Below are 22922 nucleotides of genomic sequence, written 5' to 3' on the forward strand. Positions count from 1 at the left end.
CGAAGTATATATAAAGTCCCAGCTCAGTATTATCTTACTGAGTCGGCCCTTGGAGGCTACACGTCGCTGCTCAAGTATACATGATCATATTTATAAAGTCCCTGCTCATTATTGCATAATGACCCGGCCCTTGGGGGCTACATTGGTTGAAGTTTTTATGAGCACATGGCAATTATAAGTCCTAGGTTGCTGCAAGCATGACAACCCGGCACTTGGGGGCTACATATATGGAATATTCAGTTTTGACTAATAATTGAAATGAACAACCTGGATTTCTTCAAGGTTGCAGCATTTATATTGAAGCAAAGTCTTAAGTTATCACTATGTTTTCCTCTTAAGACTTGGGGGCTACAGGTAATATGCATATAAAGGAGGAAAGTCTTCAAATTCTCAGTTTTAAGGAAATCAGGAAGATTAATTGTGTTTCCCGGCGTTGGCAACAATCATGACCCGGTGTGTATAACAGTCATAACCCGGAGTCATCAGTTTTTATAACCCGGTAACTTTGGCAATGATAAACCGGCGAGTCCCAAGCCGACCGAATATCAGTTGAAATATTGAAGACCAATATTTTTATCAAGTCAGAGCATTGAAGGCCGACTCAAATGGTTTCTTTATTTACAATATTTCTTCTACAAGCAAGTTGATTATGAAGCCGGCCTATTGACCCGGATTTTCTAGAAGGAGGAAATGACAAGGACTTAAGGATGATCAGGTGTCGGCTTACAAGAATATTTAACCCGGAGCACAACCTATCAAATTTGTTCTTGTGTTTATGTTGCAGATCAGTTTAACATGGATGAATCCAAATTAAACTGGGGGCTAATGTCGGGGATATACCCCGCTGTGTAACCCGCCCGGGTGTATGACCCGGCTGGATCTTGGCGACTCACTAGTGACCCGCCCGGAGCTTGGCGATTCACGGGTAACCCGCCCGATCTTGGCGACTCATTAGTAACCCGGTGGGCGGGTCAGACAGACGAGACGGCCCAAGACCCAGTAGGCCGGCTCATGTTATGGTGGGCCGGCTTAAGAGGAAGGCATAAGGAATATTCTTCTACAAAGGAAGCAAGACTAGGACTCCACTTGTAATAGAATAATCCTAATCCTACTAGGACTAGTCATGTAACCCGCCCCTTCAACATATATAAGGAGGGGCAGGGCACCCCAAGAGGGACAGAAAATAATCATTAAGGCTAGACACAACTAGAGGAGAGCCGGAGTTACGGCGACTCCCTCATGATGATAATAAGACCTAGCCACAAACAGCATGTAGGGCTATTACCGGATGATGTTTCCCGGAGTTACTACCATTTATTATCTTCAGTTTCTGAAGTATTACCAATCACACATTAATCCAGAGCCAATTCCACGTGGACTAAACCCCTCATGTTGCCGGAACAAGGAGCGGGCGCTGCCCAAACCCCTGATTACCCGTTATATTGAGTTAATTGCCCTTGAGGTGCGGACTTGCCATTTATTGTGATTTTACCATTCCTCATTTTAAAATTTTGTTCCACAATATAGTTCTTGCTCATAGAGATGCTTTGCATGGATTGTTTAAACAACAGAGAACGTGTGATGTTTGTGCTTTGAAAATGGGATAGTATACTCAATTCTAACTTTAAAGCTGACAAGATGGAGGAGACCATGATTCCTCTTCCTGTGGACCTTCATGTGAAGGAGAAATTACAACATTGTGATATAAACGGCAAGTGGGCACTGATTTATTGATGAACTGCTAAAGCATGACTGTTGACTCATTTGTCTACATTGTTGCCCGTAGCAACGCATGGGCATTCTACTAGTATTATTTATGTATTAGTTACAGTTGATAGTTAATTTTTTAGGGAAAGCTAATTCAGGCGTGTGATGTTGTAAAAATAATTCAGACGTTTTTTCTTTGCTGAGCAACCAAAAAGAACAGTCCATGCGTGTGATGCATCGAATGGCTGGGTTGGGTGACATTTGTGTTTGGCAACTTTCTGGCCCATATTCGTGCGGCCGCTAACGGGCACCTTCGAAAAATCCTATACGCCGGTTGCTACGTCTTAATGTCGACGCTTCGCACAGGGGGTGCGGGAGCGAACGATGCAGTGGGCCGGCCCAACTGGTAGCGAAGCTTTTTGCTTCTTCTTTTCGTGTTTAGTCATTTCTGTTTCTTTTTTCTTTTCTTCTTTTTTCGTTTTCGTGTTTGTTCTCTTTCTTTGGTTTGTTATTTATTTTTATTTTTCTTTTCTCCTCGTTTTTTTTCAAAATATTCAATTTTTTGTGTTTTGAAAAATGTTCAGTTTTTGAAAAAATGTTCTCAAAATTCAAAAATTGTTCTTGTTACATAAAAAAGTTCAAAACTTTCGAAATTCATACAATGTACCAGATTTCAAAAAAATTTCACATTTTCAAAAAATGATCGCGCTTCCAAATTTGTTCAGGATTTTTCAAATTTGTTCTCCGTTTCAAAATTTGCTCTCAATATTCAAAAAATGTTCGTGCTTTAACAAATTGTTCGTGCTTCCAAATTTGTTCTCTGTTTCAAAATTTGTTCTCAAGATTCAAAAAAATGTTCATGCTTTAAAAATTGTTCGCGCTTCCAAATTTGTTATCCATTTCAAAATTTGTTCTCTTGTTTCAATTTTGTTCCTTTTTTATCCCCAAAATTTTTTGCATTTTCACACAATGTTCTAATTTAAAATTTTGTTCACAAATTATAAATGGTTTCATCACTAAAAATATTTACCTTTTCCAAACAGAAAGTAACATTTGAATTTTTTTAAAAAAAAATTGCGGTCTTTTTCGCGGCTTATAGTTCATATATGCCGGACTACCTTTTTTGACATGAAATCTCAGGAATTACAGTGGCTAGCTGCTTGCTTGCCTGGAGCAAGGTAGCGTGTTCGATCCCTCACTCACACTTTAGTTCATTGTAGTTTAGCGAACTGATATTTTAAGTTTGGTCGCTACTGTTAGTTTCTTTTAGATTTGTGTTGCCAATTTAGATAAGAACTAGCTAGTCGTTTGTGGCTAGCTCAGTGCATGCATCAATGGGTTCGATTCCGAGCGGCTGCAATCCTTTCCGTGGTTTTTACCTCGCGGACATGGTGCTCCCACAACATGAGCTGGCCCAGGTGAGCTGATCCTGTCTGAAGTGCCGACTCCTTGCCGCAGCGAGTGGCGAGAGCGGCATTTCCTATTTGGCGCTGCAGGCGCCCGTTAGTAGTGTTTTCGCAAACGGGTGCCTGCAGCGCTCCCGCGATGGGCCGGCCCATCTAGGGGTTTCTTCTCTGTGTCTTCTTAATTCCGCAAAAAGAAAGAAGTGTTGGTGCTGAATCGAACCCGCGCCCCCGAGACCAAATTTTGGAAGAACAACCACTGTGCCACCGCACCGGGATCTGTATAAAGGGAACTTTCTCTTTCTTTTATTATATATTCTCCTGTTTCTCGTTTCCCTTTTCTTTTTTCCTTTTTTCATTTTTCGTTTTCCTTTTTTTCCTTTTCTGTTTTCTGTTTTTTTCATCCTGGTTCGTCCAATTGTTTGCAAATACCTGAAACTTTTCTTTTAAATTGATGATTTCTTTTGAAATTCGATGAACTTTTTTCAAATTTATGAATTTTTTCCCAAATCGATGAACTATTTTTAAAATCTGGTGAACTTTTTTGAAAATTGATGAACTTTTTCAAATCTGATGAACTTTTTTCCAATTTTGATGAAAAAAATTCAAAATCGCTGACTTTTCCCAAATTGGATGAACTTTTTTTCAAATTCGACGAACTTTTATCAAAGTTGATGAACTTTTTCTCAAAATCGATGAAGTTTTTTCTCAAATTGAATGAACTTTTTCCAAAATTGATGAACTTTTTTCAAATTGAATGAACATTTTCCAAAATTGATGAACTTTTTTTCAAATCGAGTGAACTTTTTTTCAAAATCGATGAACTATTTTTGAAGATTGATGAACTTTTTCTATTTTTATGAGTTTTTTGTTTTAAATTTGTTAAGCTTTTTTTTAACCTGTGAACTTTTTTTTGTGAACGATTTTTTAATCCCTGATTTTTCAGAAAAGATACACATATTTTTTGAACATTCAATGGTCAACTGCTCAGCCCGGTCAATTGGTGAACTTTTTTCCTCAAATTAGTGAACTTGTTCTAATTCAAATAGCGCAGCTAGAGTAGTTCTTAAAGGGTGCGCGCTGCATTCAGTCACTAGTAGCTGGGTGGTTTGGTGGTAGCCAGTCTATTGAAAGATAGTTGCGGCCTGAGTTCGATTCCACACAATGCCTTTTTTGTGGTATTTTCGCGCTACAGTATTGCAGTACGTGTTTATGGGCCGGCCCAGTAAGGTTCTCCTGTGAGCGCCGGTTAGCTTCGCGGGCGCTTAAGGCGCCGACTAGGACCTCCCGGCGAGAGCTCCTATGCGCCGGTCACTGCGGCGAATTGTTGAGCGGACGCACAGGCGCGTCTTCGGCTGGGCCGGCCCATTAGCGCAACGCAGTGAAAAAATCCCAAAAAACTCAGCTCGAGGAGAACCAGGGACCTCCATCTTCGTACGCACAAGCCTAGCCAATGCGATAGACAAGCTTTCCTGGTTTGCCATGGCACGCAAAGCTAAAGGTAATATAGAACCGAACATTTTCTCAAATTCCTAACGCAAAAATTATTTTGAAAAAGTGTTTTTTTAAAGCGAACACTTTCCAAATTTTAGAAGAAAAACTGAAAAGCTTGAACAAAGTTTTGGTAAAATGAACACTTTTTAAAATCCCGTATTTGTTTTGAATTTAGAGAACAGAATTTTGAAATTGATAACAAAATTTGAACATGAAGAATTTTTAAAGCATGAACTTTTTTTAATCTTGATAATTCTATTTGAAATGGCAAATTGGGAAGCGAAGAATATTTTTTTTAAAGCCTGAACATTTTTCTTGAATCTTGAGAACAAATTTTGAAATGTAGAAAAAATTTGGAAGCGCGAACATTTTTTGAATATTGAGAATTTTTTTTGAAACGGAGAACAAATTTTAAAAATCCCAAACAAATTTGGAAGCGCGATTTTTTTTTTTAAAACGTGAACAAAAAAATTGAAGTCTGGTACATTATATTAATTTGAAATTTTTTGATCTTTTTTGTGTAACGAGAACAATTTTTGAATTTTGAGAACATTTTAAAAAAAATGAATATTTTATGGAAAGGCAAAAAAAATTTGAATATTTTGAAAAAAAAGAGAAAATAAAATGAAAATGAAATAAGAAACCAAAGAAAGAAAACAAACAGAAAAAAAAGAAAAAGAAAAAAGAAACATAAAGGAATTTGAAAATGTGAAGAACATAAAGGAGATAGAAAGAGAAGAAAAAGGAATTGAAAAATGAAATAAAAAACAGAAAAACAAAGAAAGAAGAAAAGAAGACAAAGAAAAAAAGAAACAGAAAAAAAAACCCAGTGAAAAACCGGTTCAAGAACCTTCTGGAAGGTTCCCAAAACTGGTCAGGAACCTTCCAGAAAGTACCCAAAACCGATACTGTAGCACGTGTACTATCTCATAGTTGGGCCGGCCCATCTTGATCGCTAGGTTGCTCGCCTCTGTGCGTTCGCTCGACATTCTGCCGCAGTGAGCGGGACCTCCTATGTGCCGCTTGCTGCGGCAAAGAGGCGCAATTTCGCACAAGAGACGGGTCAACTGGGCCGGCCCATTCGCTGTCCTTGGCGGATTGAAAAATCGCAAAAAGAAAAAGGGCGCACTAACTAGAAATCGAACCCGCAACCTGCTAAAGCTGCCGCGATGCGCAAGCAACTACGACAAGAGAGCTACTCTGGAAAAATTGCATCGCCACTATTAAAGAACTATAGAAAGCCGCGAAAAATAAAACAACTCCGCCAAATTCCTTTTAAAAATAAAATTTTTGGGCGAGGGACCGAACTTTTGAATAAATTTGCAAAACGGGAATAATTTTTGAAGTTCTAGAACATTTTCATATTTGTGAACAAAATTTCAAAACAGGAACATTTGTTTTTTGTAGTTTCCACATATTTTTTAATTTCTGAACATAAGTTAAACATGTAAACATTTTTTGAATTTCTTAACAAATTTTAAAAAATGGGAACTTTTTTCAAACAAATAAATTTTGGTTTGTGAACAAAATTTTCAAAAGTGAACATTTTTTGAATTACCGAACATTTTTTTAAATGAAGCAAACAAATTTTGAAATTTATGAACAAAAATTGAGAACAGGAATATTTTCTATAAGAAAGAAAAAAATTGTAAAATGCGAACATTTTTTGAAAAAGAATAATAAATCTGAGACAGAAAAATGAAATTGAAAAGAAAAGATAAACAGATAGAGAAAAGAAACAAAAAATGAAGAACAAATTATAAAATGGAGAATATTTTTAAAAATCTGAAACAACTTTGGAAATACGAACATTTTTTGAATACATGAACATTTTTTAAAAAACAGGAACATTTTCTGAAAACTCTTAACATATTTTTCAAAATGCGAACACTTTTTAAAACTTTGAAATTTTTTGTGAAAAACTAACCTTTTTCAAATGCTAACAAAATTTGGATATTTCGAAAAAATAATAAACATTTTTAAATTATGAAAAATGAAAAAGCGAAGAAAAAGGAAAAATAAAGAAAAGAAATAGAAAAAAATTATTAAAAATAAAACTTAAAAAAAGAAAATAAAAAAGGAAATGATGGAGAAGGAAAAATAAACAGGAAAAAGGAAAACGAAAAACGAAAAAAACGGGAAAAAAGTGTTAGGAAGCTTCTAGAAGGTTCCCAAAACTGAAAAAACCGACTAGGAACAAGCTAGGAGGTTCCTAAAACCGGAATCGTGGAAACGTTTTGCGGGCCGGCCCAGGCTCGTACGCTCGTTCGAGCTCCCTGTGCGTCGCCCTGACAATTTGCCGCAGCGAGCGGGAAATAGGATATTCCGCAGTGAGCGTCCGTTAGGTTATTCCACTGGCGGCGTATAGGAGCTCTCGGCACCTTCAGCGCTCGTAACGAGTTCTGGCGCCTACGTAGATATTAAGTGGGCTGTTTGTCGAACCCAGTGGGTCGTTGACTAGTTCGGTCGATTGTTTCTCTGCTTCACTTACTGGTTCACTTTTCTGTTTCCTCTTTTGTTTTGCGAGAATATTTTCTGTTTCCTCTGTTCCTATTGGCTTACTGGTTCCTTTCTCTGCTCCCTCAGTTCGTATTGGCCTTTTTTGTAAATTTTTCCCTTCCCTTTATGTCAACATTAGATGCAAAAGTAAAAAATATTGCAAAACGGATAGGTATTTATTGAATTCTATAATTCCCTCTGTTTAATTTATATTTCTGAAAGAATTAAGTAATTCTTAGTACTAAAAAAAGTTCATGAATTTTGCAAAAAGAAAGAATTCCAAGTACTAAATCGAATAAAAGAGTAAAAAAAATCATGAACTCAAAAATGTTCATGAATTTTAAAAAGGAAATTTCGAAAACTCCAAAATAGTTCATGAATTTTAAAAAAACTATCATCCATTTTAAAAATTATCATCAAATTTTAAATAAGTTCAGCAATTTGAAAAAAAGTTCATTGATTTTGGAAAAAGTTCGTCGAATTTGAAAAATAAGTTCCCCGACTTTCAAAACCGTTCATCGGTTTCAACAAAAAGTTCATCGAATTTGAAAAACAAGTTCACTGATTTTGAAAAGAGTTCATCGGTTACAATAAAAAGTTCACTAATTTAAAAAAAGTTCATCAATTTGAAAAAAAGTTCACCAATTTTATATAAAGTTTTTTGGATTTGAATAAAGTGCAATGAATTTGAAAAAAGTTCACCAAATTTGAAAAAGCATGCATAAAATTCAGTGAACTTTTTTCGTGAAATAGAAAAAGGTTCGCAAATTCAAAAAAAGGTTCATCCGATTTTGAAAGAAGAGCTCACAAACTTGAAAAAAGTTCACCGATTTTAAAACAGTTCATTAATCTGGAAAAAGATCATAGATTTTGGAAAATAAGTTGATCGGTTTTGAAAAAAAAGGTCATCGAATTTTTCTGAAATGAGTTCATTTTTGTTATATAGTCTCTACTCCTAATGTCTGAGTTGGTTGAATAGTACGGTTTATTTTCGTCCCACCACTTTCAACCGTTTTTTTCCGCTGGTTTTTTTTCGTCTCCACTCCCACCATCCAACGCGAAAGAAAAATCCAATCCCCGAACACCTCGTCCCTCCATGCCCTGAACCCTCGACCTACGTGTCCCAGGCTCCAGCCTCCCTCCCTGCGCCGCCGCTACCACCTCCATCCCTAGCCGGCCGCCATCACATCCCCAGCAGCCATGTACAGCGGGGCGGCCCAAGGCAAGGAGCTCAACTCCCTGACCTGATCTGATGAAGAGAAGGCGAGGCCTTGCCACTCCGGTGGTCGTTGTGGCCAGATCCGATCGCGGGAGCCGCCGTAGAGCATCCACGTCGGCGGAGCAGAGCAGCCCGACAGTGGTGGGTGCCCGATCTCGTCCAGCAATTCGCCGTTGTTTGCCACGGCCACCTCATTCCCTGTCGCCCGTCTCCTTCAACCACGGTGGCGCTCCTCCCCGCATTGCCGTCGTTTGTGGAGCTTGCCTCACCCTCCTCACCCCGTCAGCTGCAACCGCTCCTTACCTCCACTGTGCTCCTCTTCGGCATCCAACGCAGGCCAGTGAACGGTGACGACTAGGAGGCATCTACCTCGACCGTACCGGCCGTGGTCGCCCCGCGTCTCCGCGCCGCCGCCCGCTAGCATCGCGTCGACGCGTCGCATCCCTCTCAACTAAGAGAGGAAGAGGTGTACGAGAGTAGGGAGAATGCTGTTCGCGGGGCCTCCAAGCACAAAGACACAAGAGGAGAAGCGTGACGGAGATCTCGCAATCGCATCTCCCGTCTCTCTCATGTCAAGTACGAAGACCGGCGACTGCGACCACACCCTACCATCGTGCATGTCTCTCCGCCTATCTTCTCGCCCCTCTTCGCTTGTCTATCCTTGAATTCTGAATTTCGCTATCACTGGTGACCACTGCATCATCATCATCGATGGAGATGCTATTGATGTCGATGAACATGGCTGTGTAAAAGGTGCAAGTCATCATCGATAAATGGGGTACACCCAGTGATGCTACTACTATTGCTTTGGAAGATCAACTGAATGAGGCTGAACAATGCATCTGTGTTGCAGGCAAGGACATGGATGGTATTCATGTGAGGGGAACATGCTTGAGCAAAGGATCTGCGACACGGTCTTATATCATTGCTGAAAATCACAAGGATGTAGTGGAGTGTGTCTGCCATGAATGGGGTGCACCTGGGTATGATCTTGCCATGAACATGACAGCTTATCAAGGTACCAGAGAAATTTCGTCTTCTGCGGCATTCTCAGCCTTGCTCTGTAATCCTGCTATTCTATCTGAACCTTTGCTTCTCTTCTTTTGTTTTAGTTCTTAGTAGTGCCGATCAATTTTGTTTACTTTAATTGTGCCCGTAGTTTACTTCCTTTTACTTACTGAATCTGGTTCTCATTGTTTGGACAATGTGTTAATTCAGTCATGATTGAAAAATGCAATAATATTAGTGTCCTCTGTATTGTGTTTCTGCCTAAACTTGTTCTCAACCTTACCTGCCGATGCTTTACTTTGCAGTTTCGTCAGAGTTATGTTTTGGTTGGCTAATAGCTTGCAAGATCTTCATCTTCTACTATCTGATTCCTTCGGTTTGTGTAGTCCACATAGTAGGCCATCATCCAGAAAGGTAAGCATTTGAGGCATGTCTGGTTTCATGTAGCTTTTAAGGAAAAGTGGATAAAGTTGTAGCGAAGACCAGTTAAGTAGAGCAACGAAAATCACATGGATTTAGAAATTAATCATTGTGGAGCTCAATCGAAAGGTGAGATTGATGATTTCAACCTCTACGAGGGTACGTGGACACACTCTCCCCTCTCGTTGCTATGCATCACCATGATCTTGCGTGTGCGTAGGAATTTTTTTGAAATTACTATGTTCCCCAACATCACCATATCATAATATTATAAATGCATTAGGGTTGATCTGGGTAAGTGTCCGGCGCTCTCTCCAGCATGCCACAATGTAGCATTTCTTAATGTTATACAATCATGCTGATATCACAAACAATAGCGGTGGATGCGGTGGTAATGTGAGTTACGTAAAACCTTGCAACCTACTATTCTAACTACCATTTATTATCTTCAGTTTCTGAAGTATTACCAATCACACATTAATCCAGAGCCAATTCCACGCTCGATCACCTCTTACGTGGACTAAACCCCTCATGTTGCCGGAACAAGGAGCGGGCGCTGCCCAAACCCCTGATTACCCGTTGTATTGAGTTAATTGTGTTGGGGAACGTAGTAATTTCAAAAAAATTCCTACGCACACGCAAGATCATGGTGATGCATAGCAACAAGAGCGGAGAGTGTTGTCCACGTACCCTCGTAGACCGACAGCGGAAGCGTTATCACAACGCGGTTGATGTAGTCGTACGTCTTCACGATCCGACCGATCAAGTACCAAACGCACGGCACCTCCGAAGTTCTACACACGTTCAGCTCGATGACGTCCCTCGAACTCCGATCCAGCCGAGTGTTGAGGGAGAGTTTCGTCAGCACGACGGCGTGGTGACGATAATGATGTTCCACCGACGCAGGGCTTCGCCTAAGCTCCGCGACGGTATTATCGAGGTGTAATCTGGTGGAGGGGGCACCGCACACGGCTAAAATATCGTATATCAAGTGTGTCCATGGGGTGCCCCCTGCCCCCGTATATAAAGGAGCAAGGGAGGAGGAGGCCGGCCCTAGGAGGGGGCGCACCAAGTGTGGAGTCCTACTAGGACTCCCTAGTCCTAGTAGGATTCCACCTCCCATATGGAATAGGAAAAGAGGAAGGGAAAAAGAGAAGGAAGGAAGGGGGCGCCCCCCTTCTCTAGTCCAATTCGGACCAGACCAAGGGGAGGGGCGGCCACCCTTGAGGCCCTTTTTCTTCTTTCCCGTATGGCCCAATAAGGCCCAATACGTATTCCCGTAACTCTCCGGTACTCCGAAAAATACCCGAATCACTCGGAACCTTTCCGAAGTCCGAATATAGTCGTCCAATATATCGATCTTTACGTCTCGGCCATTTCGAGACTCCTCGTCATGTCCCCGATCTCATCCGGGACTCCGAACTCCTTCGGTACATCAAAACTCAATAAAACTGTCATCGTAACGTTAAGCGTGCGGACCCTTTGGGTTCGAGAACTATGTAGACATGACCGAGATACGTCTCCGGTCAATAACCCATAGCGGGACCTGGATGCCTATATTGGCTCCCACATATTCTACGAAGATCTTTATCGGTCAGACCGCATAACAACATACGTTGTTCCCTTTGTCATCGGTATGTTATTTGCCCGAGATTCGATCGTCGGTATCTCGATACCTAGTTCAATCTCGTTACCGTCAAGTCTCTTTACTCGTTCCGTAATACATCATCCCGCAACTAACTCATTAGTCACAATGCTTGCAAGGCTTATAGTGATGTGCATTACGGAGTGGGCCCAGAGATACCTCTCCGACAATTGGAGTGACAAATCCTAATCTCGAAATACGCCAACCCAACAAGTACCTTTGGAGACACCTGTAGAGCACCTTTATAATCACCCAGTTACGTTGTGACGTTTGGTAGCACACAAAGTGTTCCTCCGGTAAACGGGAGTTGCATAATCTCATAGTCATAGGAACATGTATAAGTCATGAAGAAAGCAATAGCAACATACTAAACGATCGGGTGCTAAGCTAACGGAATGGGTCAAGTCAATCACGTCATTCTCCTAATGAGGTGATCTCGTTAATCAAATGACAACTCATGTCTATGGCTAGGAAACATAACCATCTTTGATTAACGAGCTAGTCAAGTAGAGGCATACTAGTGACACACTGTTTGTCTATGTATTCACACATGTATTATGTTTCCGGTTAATACAATTCTAGCATGAATAATAAACATTTATCATGATATAAGGAAATAAATAATACTTTATTATTGCCTCTAGGGCATATTTCCTTCAGTCTCCCACTTGCACTAGAGTCAATAATCTAGTTCACATCGCCATGTGATTTAACATCAATAATTCACATCACCATGTGATTAACACCCATAGTTCACATCTCTATGTAACCAACACTCAAAGGGTTTACTAGAGTCAATAATCTAGTTCACATCGCTATGTGATTAACACCCAAAGAGTACTAAGGTGTGATCATGTTTTGATTGTGAGATAATTTTAGTCAACGGGTCTGTCACATTCAGATCCATAAGTATTTTGCAAATTTCTATGTCTACAATGCTCTGCACGGAGCTACTCTAGCTAATTGCTCCCACTTTCAATATGTATCTAGACCGAGACTTAGAGTCATCTAGATTAGTGTCAAAACTTGCATCGACGTAACCCTTTACGACGAACCTTTTGTCACTTCCATAATCGAGAAACATATCCTTATTCTAGTAAGGATAATTTTGACCGCTGTCCAGTGATCTACTCCTAGATCACTATTGTACTCCCTTGCCAAAATCAGTGTAGGGTATACAATAGATCTGGTACACAGTATGGCATAGTTTATAGAACCTATGGCCAAGGCATAGGGAATGACTTTCACTCTCTTTCTATCTTCTGCCGTGGTCAGGCTTTGAGTCTTACTCAATTTCACACCTTGTAACACAGGCAAGAACTCTTTCTTTGACTGTTCTATTTTGAACTACTTCAAAATCTTGTTAAGGTATGTACTCATTGAAAAACTTATCAAGCGTCTTCATCTATCTCTATAGATCTTGATGCTCAATATGTAAGCAGCTTCACCGAGGTCTTTCTTTGAAAAACTCCTTTCAAACACTCCTTTATGCTTGCAGAATAATTCTACATTATTTCCGATCAACAATATGTCATTCACATATACTTATCAGAAATGCTGTAGTGCTCCCACTCACTTTCTTGTAAATACAGGCTTCACCGCAAGTCTGTATAAAACTATATCCTTTGATCAACTTATCAAAGTGTATATTCCAACTCCGAGATGCTTGCACCAGTCCATAGATGGATCGTTGGAGCTTGCATATTTTGTTAGCATCTTTAGGATTGACAAAACCTCCTGGTTGCATCATATACAACTCTTCTTTAATAAATCCATTAAGGAATGCAGTTTTGTTTATCCATTTGCCATATTTTATAAAATGCGGCAATTGCTAACATGATTCAGACAGACTTAAGCATAGATACGAGTGAGAAACTCTCATCGTAGTCAACATCTTGAACTTGTCGAAAACCTTTTTGCGACAATTCTAGCTTTTTAGATAGTGATACTACTATCAGCGTCCGTCTTCCTCTTGACGATCCATTTATTCTCAATTGCTTGCCGATCATCGGGCAAGTCAACCAAAGTCCACACTTTGTTCTCATACATGGATCTCATCTCAGATTTCATGGCCTCAAGCCATTTTGCGGAATCTGGGCTCACCATCGCTTCTTCATAGTTCGTAGGTTTGTCATGGTCTAGTAACATAACCTCCAGAACAAGATTACCGCACCACTCTGGTGCGGATCTTACTCTGGTTGACCTACAAGGTTTAGTAACAGCTTGATCTGAAGTTTCATGATCATCATCATTAACTTCCTCACTCATTGGTATAGACGTCACAGGAACCGTTTCTTGTGATGAACTACTTTCCAATAAGGGAGCAGGTACAGTTACCTCATCAAGTTCTACTTTCCTCCCACTCACTTCTTTCGAGAGAAACTCCTTCTCTAGAAAGGATCCATACTAAGCAACGAATGTCTTGCCTTCGGATCTGTGATAGAAGGTGTACCCAACTGTCTTCTTTGGGTATCCTATGAAGACACATTTCTCCAATTTGGGTTTGAGCTTATCAGGATGAAACCTTTTCACATAAGCATCGCAACCGCAAACTTTAAGAAACGACAACTTTGGTTTCTTGCCAAACCATAGTTCATAAGGCGTCGTCTCAACGGATTTTGATGGTGCCCTATTTAACGTGAATGTAGCTGTCTCTAATGCATAACCCCAAAACGATAGTGGTAAATTGGTAAGAGACATCATAGATTGCACTATATCCAATAAAGTACGGTTATGACGTTCGGACACACCATTATGCTGTGGTGTTCCAGGTGGCACGGATTTGTGAAACTATTCCACATTGTTTTAATTGAAGACCAAACTCGTAACTCAAATATTTGTCTCCGCGATCAGATCGTAGAAACTTTATTTTCTTGTTACGATGATTTTCTACTTCACTCTGAAATTATATGAACTTTTCAAATGTTTCAGACTTCTGTTTCATTAAGTAGATATACCCATATCTGCTCAAATCATCTGTGAAGGTCAGAAAATAATGATACCTGCTACGAGCCTCAATATTCATCGGGCCACATACATCTGTATGTATGATTTCCAACAAATCTGTTGCTCTCTCCATAGTTCCGGAGAACGGCGTTTTAGTCATCTTGCCCATGAGGCACGGATCGCAAGCATCAAGTGATTCCAAAATCCCATCAGTATGGAGTTTCTTCATGCGCTTTACACCAATATGACCTAAACGGCAGTGCCACAAATAAGTTGCACTATCATTATTAACTTTGTATCTTTTGGCTTCAATATTATGAATATGTGTATCACTACGATCGAGATCCAACAAACCATTTTCGTTGGTGTGTATGACCATAGAAGGTTTAATTCATGTAAACAGAACAACAATTGTTCTCTAATTTAAATGAATAACCGTATTGCAATAAACATGATCAAATCATATTCATGCTCAACGCAAACACCAAATAACACTTATTTGGTTTCAACACTAATCCCGAAAGTACAGGGAGTGTGCGATGATGAACATATCAATCTCTGAACTACTTCCAACACACATCGTCACCTCACCTTTTACTAGTCTCTGTTTATTCTGCAACTCCCGTTTTCGAGTTACTACTCTTTAGCAACTGAACCAGTATCAAATACCGAGGGGTTGCTATAAACACTAGTAAAGTACACATCAATAACATGTATATCCAATATACCTTTGTTCACTTTGCCATCCTTCTTATCCACCAAATAGTTGGGGTAGTTCCGCTTCCAGTGACCAGTCCCTTTGCAGTAGAAGCACTTAGTCTCAGGCTTAGGACCAGACTTAGGCTTCTTCACTTGAGCAGCAACTTGCTTGCCGTTCTTCTTGAAGTTCCCCTTCTTCCCTTTGCCCTTTTCTTGAAACTAGTGGTCTCCTCAACCATCAACACTTGATGTTTTTCTTGATTTCTACCTTCGTCGATTTCAGCATCATGAAGAGCTCGGGAATTACTTTCGTCATCCTTGCATACTATAGTTCATCACGAAGTTCTACTAACTTGGTGATGGTGACTAGAGAATTCTGTCAATTACTATTTTATCTGGAAGATTAACTCCCACTTGATTCAAGCGATTGTAGTACCCAGACAATCTGAGCACATGCTCACTAGTTGAGCGATTCTCCTCCATCTTTTAGCCATAGAACTTGTTGGAGACTTCATATCTCTCAACTCGGGTATTTGCTTGAAATATTAACTTCAACTCCTGGAACATCTCATATGGTCCATGACGTTCAAAACGTCTTTGAAATCCCGATTCTAAGCTGTTAAGCATGGTGCACTAAACTATCAAGTAGTCATCATATTGAGCTAGCCAGACGTTCATAACGTCTGCATCTGCTCCTGCAATAGGTCTGTCACCTAGCGGTGCATCAAGGACATAATTTTTCTGTGCAACAATGAGGATAATGTTGGGGAACGTAGTAATTTCCAAAATTTTCCTACGCACACGCAAGATCATGGTGATGCATAGCAACGAGAGGGGAGAGTGTTGTCCACGTACCCTCGTAGACCGAAAGCGGAAGCGTTATCACAACGCGGTTGATGTAGTCGTACGTCTTCACGATCCGACCGATCAAGTACCGAACGCACGGCACCTCCGAGTTCTACACACGTTCCGCTTGATGACGTCCCTCGAACTCCGATCCAGCCGAGTGTTGAGGGAGAGTTTCGTCAGCATGACGGCGTGGTGACGATGATGATGTTCCACCGACGCAGGGCTTCGCCTAAGCTCCGCAACGGTATTATCGAGGTGTAATATGGTGGAGGGGGGCACCGCACACCGCTAAGAATATCGTATATCAAGTGTGTCCATGGGGTGCCCCCTGCCCCCGTATATAAAGGAGCAAGGGAGGAGGAGGCCGGCTCTAGGAGGGGGCGCACCAAGTGTGGAGTCCTACTAGGACTCCCTAGTCCTAGTAGGATTCCACCTCCCATATGGAATAGGAAAAGAGGAAGGGAAAAAGAGAAGGAAGGAAGGGGGCGCCCCCCTTCCCTAGTCCAATTCGGACCAGACCAAGGGGAGGGGTGCGGCCACCCTTGAGGCCCTTTTTCTTCTTTCCCGTATGGCCCAATAAGGCCCAATACGTATTCCCGTAACTCTCCAGTACTCCGAAAAATACCCGAATCACTCGGAACCTTTCCGAAGTCCGAATATAGTCGTCCAATATATCGATCTTTACGTCTCGACCATTTCGAGACTCCTCGTCATGTCCCCGATCTCATCCGGGACTCCGAACTCCTTCGGTACATCAACATACATAAACTCATAATAAAACTGTCATCGTAACTTTAAGCGTGCGGACCCTACGGGTTTGAGAACTATGTAGACATGACCGAGACACGTCTCCGGTCAATAACCAATAGCGGGACCTGGATGTCCATATTGGCTCCCACATATTCTACGAAGATCTTTATCGGTCAGACCGCATAACAACATACGTTGTTCCCTTTGTCATCGGTATGTTACTTGCCCGAGATTCGATCGTCGGTATCTCGATACCTAGTTCAATCTCGTTACCGGCAAGTCTCTTTACTCGTTCCGTAATACATCATCCCGCAACTAACTCATTAGTCACAATGCTTGCAAGGCTTATAGTGATGTGCATTACGGAGTGGGCCCAGAGATACCTCTCCGACAATCGGAGTGACAAATCCTAATCTCGAAATACGCCAACCCAACAAGTACCTTTGGAGACACCTGTAGAGCACCTTTATAATCACCCAGTTACGTTGTGACGTTTGGTAGCACACAAAGTGTTCCTCCGCTAAACGGGAGTTGCATAATCTCATAGTCATAGGAACATGTATAAGTCATGAAAAAAGCAATAGCAACATACTAAACTATTGGGTGCTAAGCTAACGGAATGGGTCAAGTCAATCACGTCATTCTACTAATGAGGTGATCTCGTTAATCAAATGACAACTCATGTCTATGGCTAGGAAACATAACCATCTTTGATTAACGAGCTAGTCAAGTAGAGGCATACTAGTGACACACTGTTTGTCTATGTATTCACACATGTATTATGTTTCCGGTTAATACAATTCTAGCATGAATAATAAACATTTATCATGATATAAGGAAATAAATAATACTTTATTATTGCCTCTAGGGCATATTTCCTTCAAATTGCCCTTGAGGTGCGAACTTGCCATTTATTGTGATTTTACCATTCCTCATTTTAAAATTTTGTTCCACAAGATAGTTCTTGCTCATAGAGATGCTTTGCATGGATTGTTTAAACAACAGAGAACGAGTGATGTTTGTGCTTTGAAAATGGGATAGTATGCTCAATTCTAACTTTAAAGCTGACAAGATGGAGGAGACCATGATTCCTCTTCCTGTGGACCTTCATGTGAAGGAGAAATTACAATATTGTGATATAAACGGCAAGTGGGCACTGATTTATTGATGAACTGCTAAAGCATGACTATTGACTCATTTGTCTACATTGTTGCCCGTAGCAACGCACGGGCATTCTACTAGTATTATTTATGTATTAGTTACAGTTGATAGTTAATTTTTTAGGGAAAGTTAATTCAGGCGTGTGATGTTGTAAAAATAATTAAGGCATTTTTTCTTTGCCGAGCAACCAAAAAGAACAGTTCAGGCGTGTGATGCATCGAATGGCTGGGTTGGGTGACATTTGTTTTTGGCAACTTTCTGGCCCATATTCGTGCGGCTGCTAACGAGCACCTTCGAAAAATCCTATACGCCGGTTGCTGCGTCTTAATGTCGACGCTTCGCACAGGGGGTGCGGGAGCGAACGATGCAGTGGGCTGGCCCAACTGGTAGCGAAGCTTTTTGCTTCTTCTTTTCGTTTTTAGTCATTTCTGTTTCTTTTTTCTTTTCTTCTGTTTCCGTTTTTGTGTTTGTTCTCTTTCTTTGGTTTGTTATTTATTTTTATTTTTCTTTTCTCCTCTTTTTTCAAAATATTCAAATTTTGTTTGTGTTTCTAAAAAATGTTCTCAAAATTCAAAAATTGTTCTTGTTTCATAAAAAAGTTCAAAACTTTTGAAATTCATATAATGTACCAGATTTCAATTTTTTGTTCACATTTTCAAAAAATGATCGCGCTTCCAAATTTGTTCTGGATTTTTCAAATTTGTTCTCCGTTTCAAAATTTGCTCTCAATATTCAAAAAATGTTCGTGCTTTAATAAATTGTTTGTGCTTCCAAATTTGTTCTCTGTTTCAAAATTTGTTCTCAAGATTCAAAAAAATGTTCATGCTTTAAAAATTGTTCGCGCTTCCAAATTTGTTATCCGTTTCAAAATTTGTTCTCTTGTTTCAATTTTGTTCCTTTTTTATCCCCAAAAAATGTTTGCATTTTCACACAATGTTCTAATGTAAAATTTTGTTCACAAATTATAAATGGTTTCATCACTAAAAATATTTACCTTTTCCAAACAGAAAGTAACATTTGAATTTTTTTTTAAAAAAAATTGCGGTCTTTTTCGTGGCTTATAGTTCATATATGCCGGGCTACCTTTTTTGACATGAAATCTCAGGAATTACAGTGGCTAGCTGCTTGCTTGCCTGGAGCAAGGTAGCGTGTTCGATCCCTCACTCACACTTTAGTTCATTGTAGTTTAGCGAACTGATATTTTAAGTTTGGTCGCTATTGTTAGGTTCTTTTAGATTTGTGTTGCCAATTTAGATAAGAACTAGCTAGTCGTTTGTGGCTAGCTCAGTGCATGCATCAATAAGGAAGACGCGGGTTTGATTCCGAGCGGCTGCAGTCCTTTCCGTGGTTTTTACCTCGCGCCCTTTTTAAGTTTGGTCGCTATTGTTAGGTTCTTTTAGATTTGTGTTGCCAATTTAGATAAGAACTAGCTAGTCGTTTGTGGCTAGCTCAGTGCATGCATCAATAAGGAAGACGCGGGTTTGATTCCGAGCGGCTGCAGTCCTTTCCGTGGTTTTTACCTCGCGGACGTGGTGCTCCCACAACATGAGCTGGCCCAGGTGAGCTGATCCTGTGTGAAGTGCCGACTCCTTGCCGCAACGAGCGGCGAGAGCTCCTATGCGCCTGTCGCTGCGGTGAATTGTTGAGCGGACGCACAGGCGTGTCTTCGGCTGGGCCGGCCCATTAGCGCAACGCAGTGAAAAAATCCCAAAAAACTCAGCTCGAGGGAGGGATCAAACCAAGGACCTCCATCTTTGTACGCACAAGCCTAGCCAATGCGATAGACAAGCTTTCTTGGTTTGACATGGCACGCGAAGCTAAAGGTAATATAGAACCGAACATTTTCTCAAATTCCTAACGCGAAAATTATTTTGAAAAAGTGTTTTTTAAAAAGCGAACACTTTCCAAATTTTAGAAGAAAAACTAAAAAGCTTGAACAAAGTTTTGGTAAAATGAACACTTTTTAAAGTCTCGTATTTGTTTTGAATTTAGAGAACAGAATTTTGAAATCGATAACAAAATTTGAACATGAAGAATTTTTAAAGCATGAACTTTTTTTTAATCTTGATAATTCTTTTTGAAACGGAGTACAAATTGGGAAGCGCAGAATATTTTTTTAAAGCATGAACATTTTTCTTGAATCTTGAGAACAAATTTTGAAATGTAGAAAAAATTTGGAAGCGCAAACAATTTCTTAAAGCACGAACATTTTTTGAATATTGAGAATTTTTTTTGAAACGGAGAACAAATTTGGAAGCGCGAGCATTTTTTTGAAAACGTGAACAAAAAAATTGAAGTCTGGTACATTATATTAATTTCAAAAGTTTTGATCTTTTTTGTGTAACGAGAACAATTTTTGAATTTTGAGAACATTTTTAAAAAAACTGAATATTTTATGGAAAGGCTAACAAAATTTGAATATTTTAAAAAAAAAAGAGAAAAGAAAATGAAAATGAAATAAGAAACCAAAGAAAGAAAACAAACAGAAAAAACGAAAAAATAAGAAAGAAATATAAAGGAATTTGAAAATCTGAAGAACAAAAAGGAAATAGAAAGAGAAGAAAAAGGAATTGAAAAATGAAATAAAAAACAGAAAAACAAAGAAAGAAGAAAAGAAGAGAAAGAAAAAAGAAACAGAAAAAGGAAAAAAACCCAGTGAAAAACCGGTTCAAGAACCTTCTGGAAGGTTCCCAAAACCGGTCAGGAACCTTCCAGAAAGTACCCAAAACCGGATACTGTAGCACGTGTACTATCTCGTAGTTGCTCGCCTTTGTGCGTTTGCTCGACATTCTGCCGCAGTGAGCGGGACCTCCTATGTGCCGCTTGCTGCGGCAAAGAGGCGCAATTTCGCACAGGAGACGGGTCAACTGGGCCGGCCCTTTCGCTGTCCTTGGCGAATTGAAAAATCGCAAAAAGAAAAAGGGCGCCCTAACTAGAAATCGAACCCGCGACCTGCTACAGCTGCCGCGATGCGCAAGCCACTACGACAAGAGAGCTACTCCCGAAAAATTACATCGCCACTATTAAAGAACTATAGAAAGCCGCGAAAAATAAAACAACTCTGCCAACTTCCTTTTAAAAATAAAATTTGTGGGCGAGGGACCGAACTTTTGAATAAATTTGCAAAACGGGAATAATTTTTGAAGTTCTAGAACATTTTTATATTTGTGAACAAAATTTCGAAACAGGAACATTTTTTTTTGTAATTTCCATATATTTTTTAATTTCTGAACAAAATTTAAACATGAAAACATTTTTTGAATTCCCGAACAAATTTTAAAAAATGGGAAATTTTTTCAAACAAATAAATTTTGGTTTGTGAACAAAATTTTAAAAAGTGAACATTTTTTGAATTACCGAACTTTTTTTAAATGAAGCAAACAAATTTTGAAATTTATGAACAAAAATTGAGAACAGGAATATTTTTTATAAGAAAGAAATTTTTATGTAAAATGCGAACAGTTTTTGAAAAAGAATAATAAATCTGAGAGAGAAAAATGAAACTGAAAAGAAAAGATAAACAGAGAGAGAAAAGAAACAAAAAATGAAGAACAAATTATAAAATGGAGAATATTTTTAAAAATCTGAAACAACTTTGGAAATAAGAACATTTTTTGAATACATGAACATTTTTTTGAAAAAGGAACATTTTTTGAAAACTTTTAACAAATTTTCTAAAATGCCAACAATTTTTTAAACTTTGAAATTTTGTGAAAAACTAACCTTTTTCAAGTGCTAACAAAATTTGAATATTTCTAAAAAATATTAAACATTTTTAAATTGTGAAAAATGAAAATATAAAGAAAAGAAACAGAAAAAAAGTTATTAAAAATAAAACTTAGAAAACAGAAAAGAAAAAAAGAAATGATGGAGAAGGAAAAAGGAAAAAGAAAAATGAAAAAAAACAGAAAAAAAGTGTTAGGAAGCTTCTAGAAGGTTCCCAAAACCGGAAAAACCGGCTGGGAACAAGCTAGAAGGTTCCTTAAACTGGAACCGTGGAAACATTTTGCGGGCCGGCCCACGCTTGTACGCTTGTTGGAGGTCGCCCCGACATTTTGCCGCAGCTAGCGGCAAATAGAATATTCCGCAGTGAGCGTCCGTTAGGATATTCCACGGGCGGCGTATAGGAGCTCTCGGCACCTTCAGCGCCCGTAACGAGTTCTGGCGCCTACGTAGATATTAAGTGGGCTGTTTGTCGAACCCAGCCGGTCGTTGTCTAGTTCGGTCGATTGTTTCTCTGTTTCACTTACTGGTTCATTTTTCTGTTTCCTCTTTTGTTTTGCAAGAATATTTTCTGTTTCCTCTGTTTCTATTGGCTTACTGGTTCCTTTCTCTGCTCCCTCAGTTCGTATTGGCCTTTTTTGTAATTTCCCCCCTTCCCTTTATGTCAACATTAGATGCAAAAGTATAAAAAATATTGCAAAACGGATAGGTATTTATTGAATTCTATAATTCCCTCTGTTTAATTTATATTTCTGAAAAAATTACGTAATTCTTAGTACTATAAAAACGTTCATGAATTTTGCAAAAAGAAAGAATTCCTAGTACTAAATCGAATAAAAGAGTAAAAAAATCATGAACTCAAAAATGTTCATGAATTTTAAAAAGGAAATTTCGGAAACTCCAAAATAGTTCATGAATTTTTTTAAAAACGATCATCCACTTTAAAAATTATCATCAAATTTGAAATAAGTTCAGCAATTTGAAAAAAAGTTCATTGATTTTGGAAAAAGTTCATCGAATTTGAAAAATAAGTTCACCGACTTTCAAAACCGTTCATCGGTTTCAACAAAAAGTTCATCAAATTTGGAAAAAGTTCATCGAATTTGAAAAACAAGTTCACTGATTTTGAAAAGAGTTCGGTTACAATAAAAAGTTCACTAATTTAAAAAACTTCATCAATTTGAAAAAAAGTTCACCTATTTTAAATAAAGTTCTTCGGATTTGAATAAAGTGCAATGAATTTGAAAAAAGTTCACCAAATTTGAAAAAGCATGCATAAAATTCTGTGAACTTTTTTCGTGAAATAGAAAAAGGTTCACAAATTCAAAAAAAAGTTCATCTGATTTTGAAAGAAGAGCTCACAAACTTGAAAAAAGTTCACCGATTTTAAAACAGTTCA

At 39.2% G+C, this 22922-nt stretch overlaps 1 long non-coding RNA gene across 1 annotated transcript; it reads left to right on the plus strand.

The window, feature by feature from the left end:
• Positions 1-8200: 8200 nt before the first annotated feature.
• On the plus strand, positions 8201-9805 carry LOC141022327 (uncharacterized). The gene is made up of 3 exons (XR_012183612.1): positions 8201-9075; positions 9176-9340; positions 9636-9805. It is a non-coding gene; the product is annotated as an uncharacterized lncRNA (long non-coding RNA).
• The last annotated feature ends 13117 nt before the right edge of the window (positions 9806-22922 follow it).

This window comes from Aegilops tauschii, chromosome 5, assembly GCF_002575655.3.
Source record: "Aegilops tauschii subsp. strangulata cultivar AL8/78 chromosome 5, Aet v6.0, whole genome shotgun sequence".
Classification (NCBI taxonomy): Eukaryota; Viridiplantae; Streptophyta; class Magnoliopsida; order Poales; family Poaceae; genus Aegilops; species Aegilops tauschii.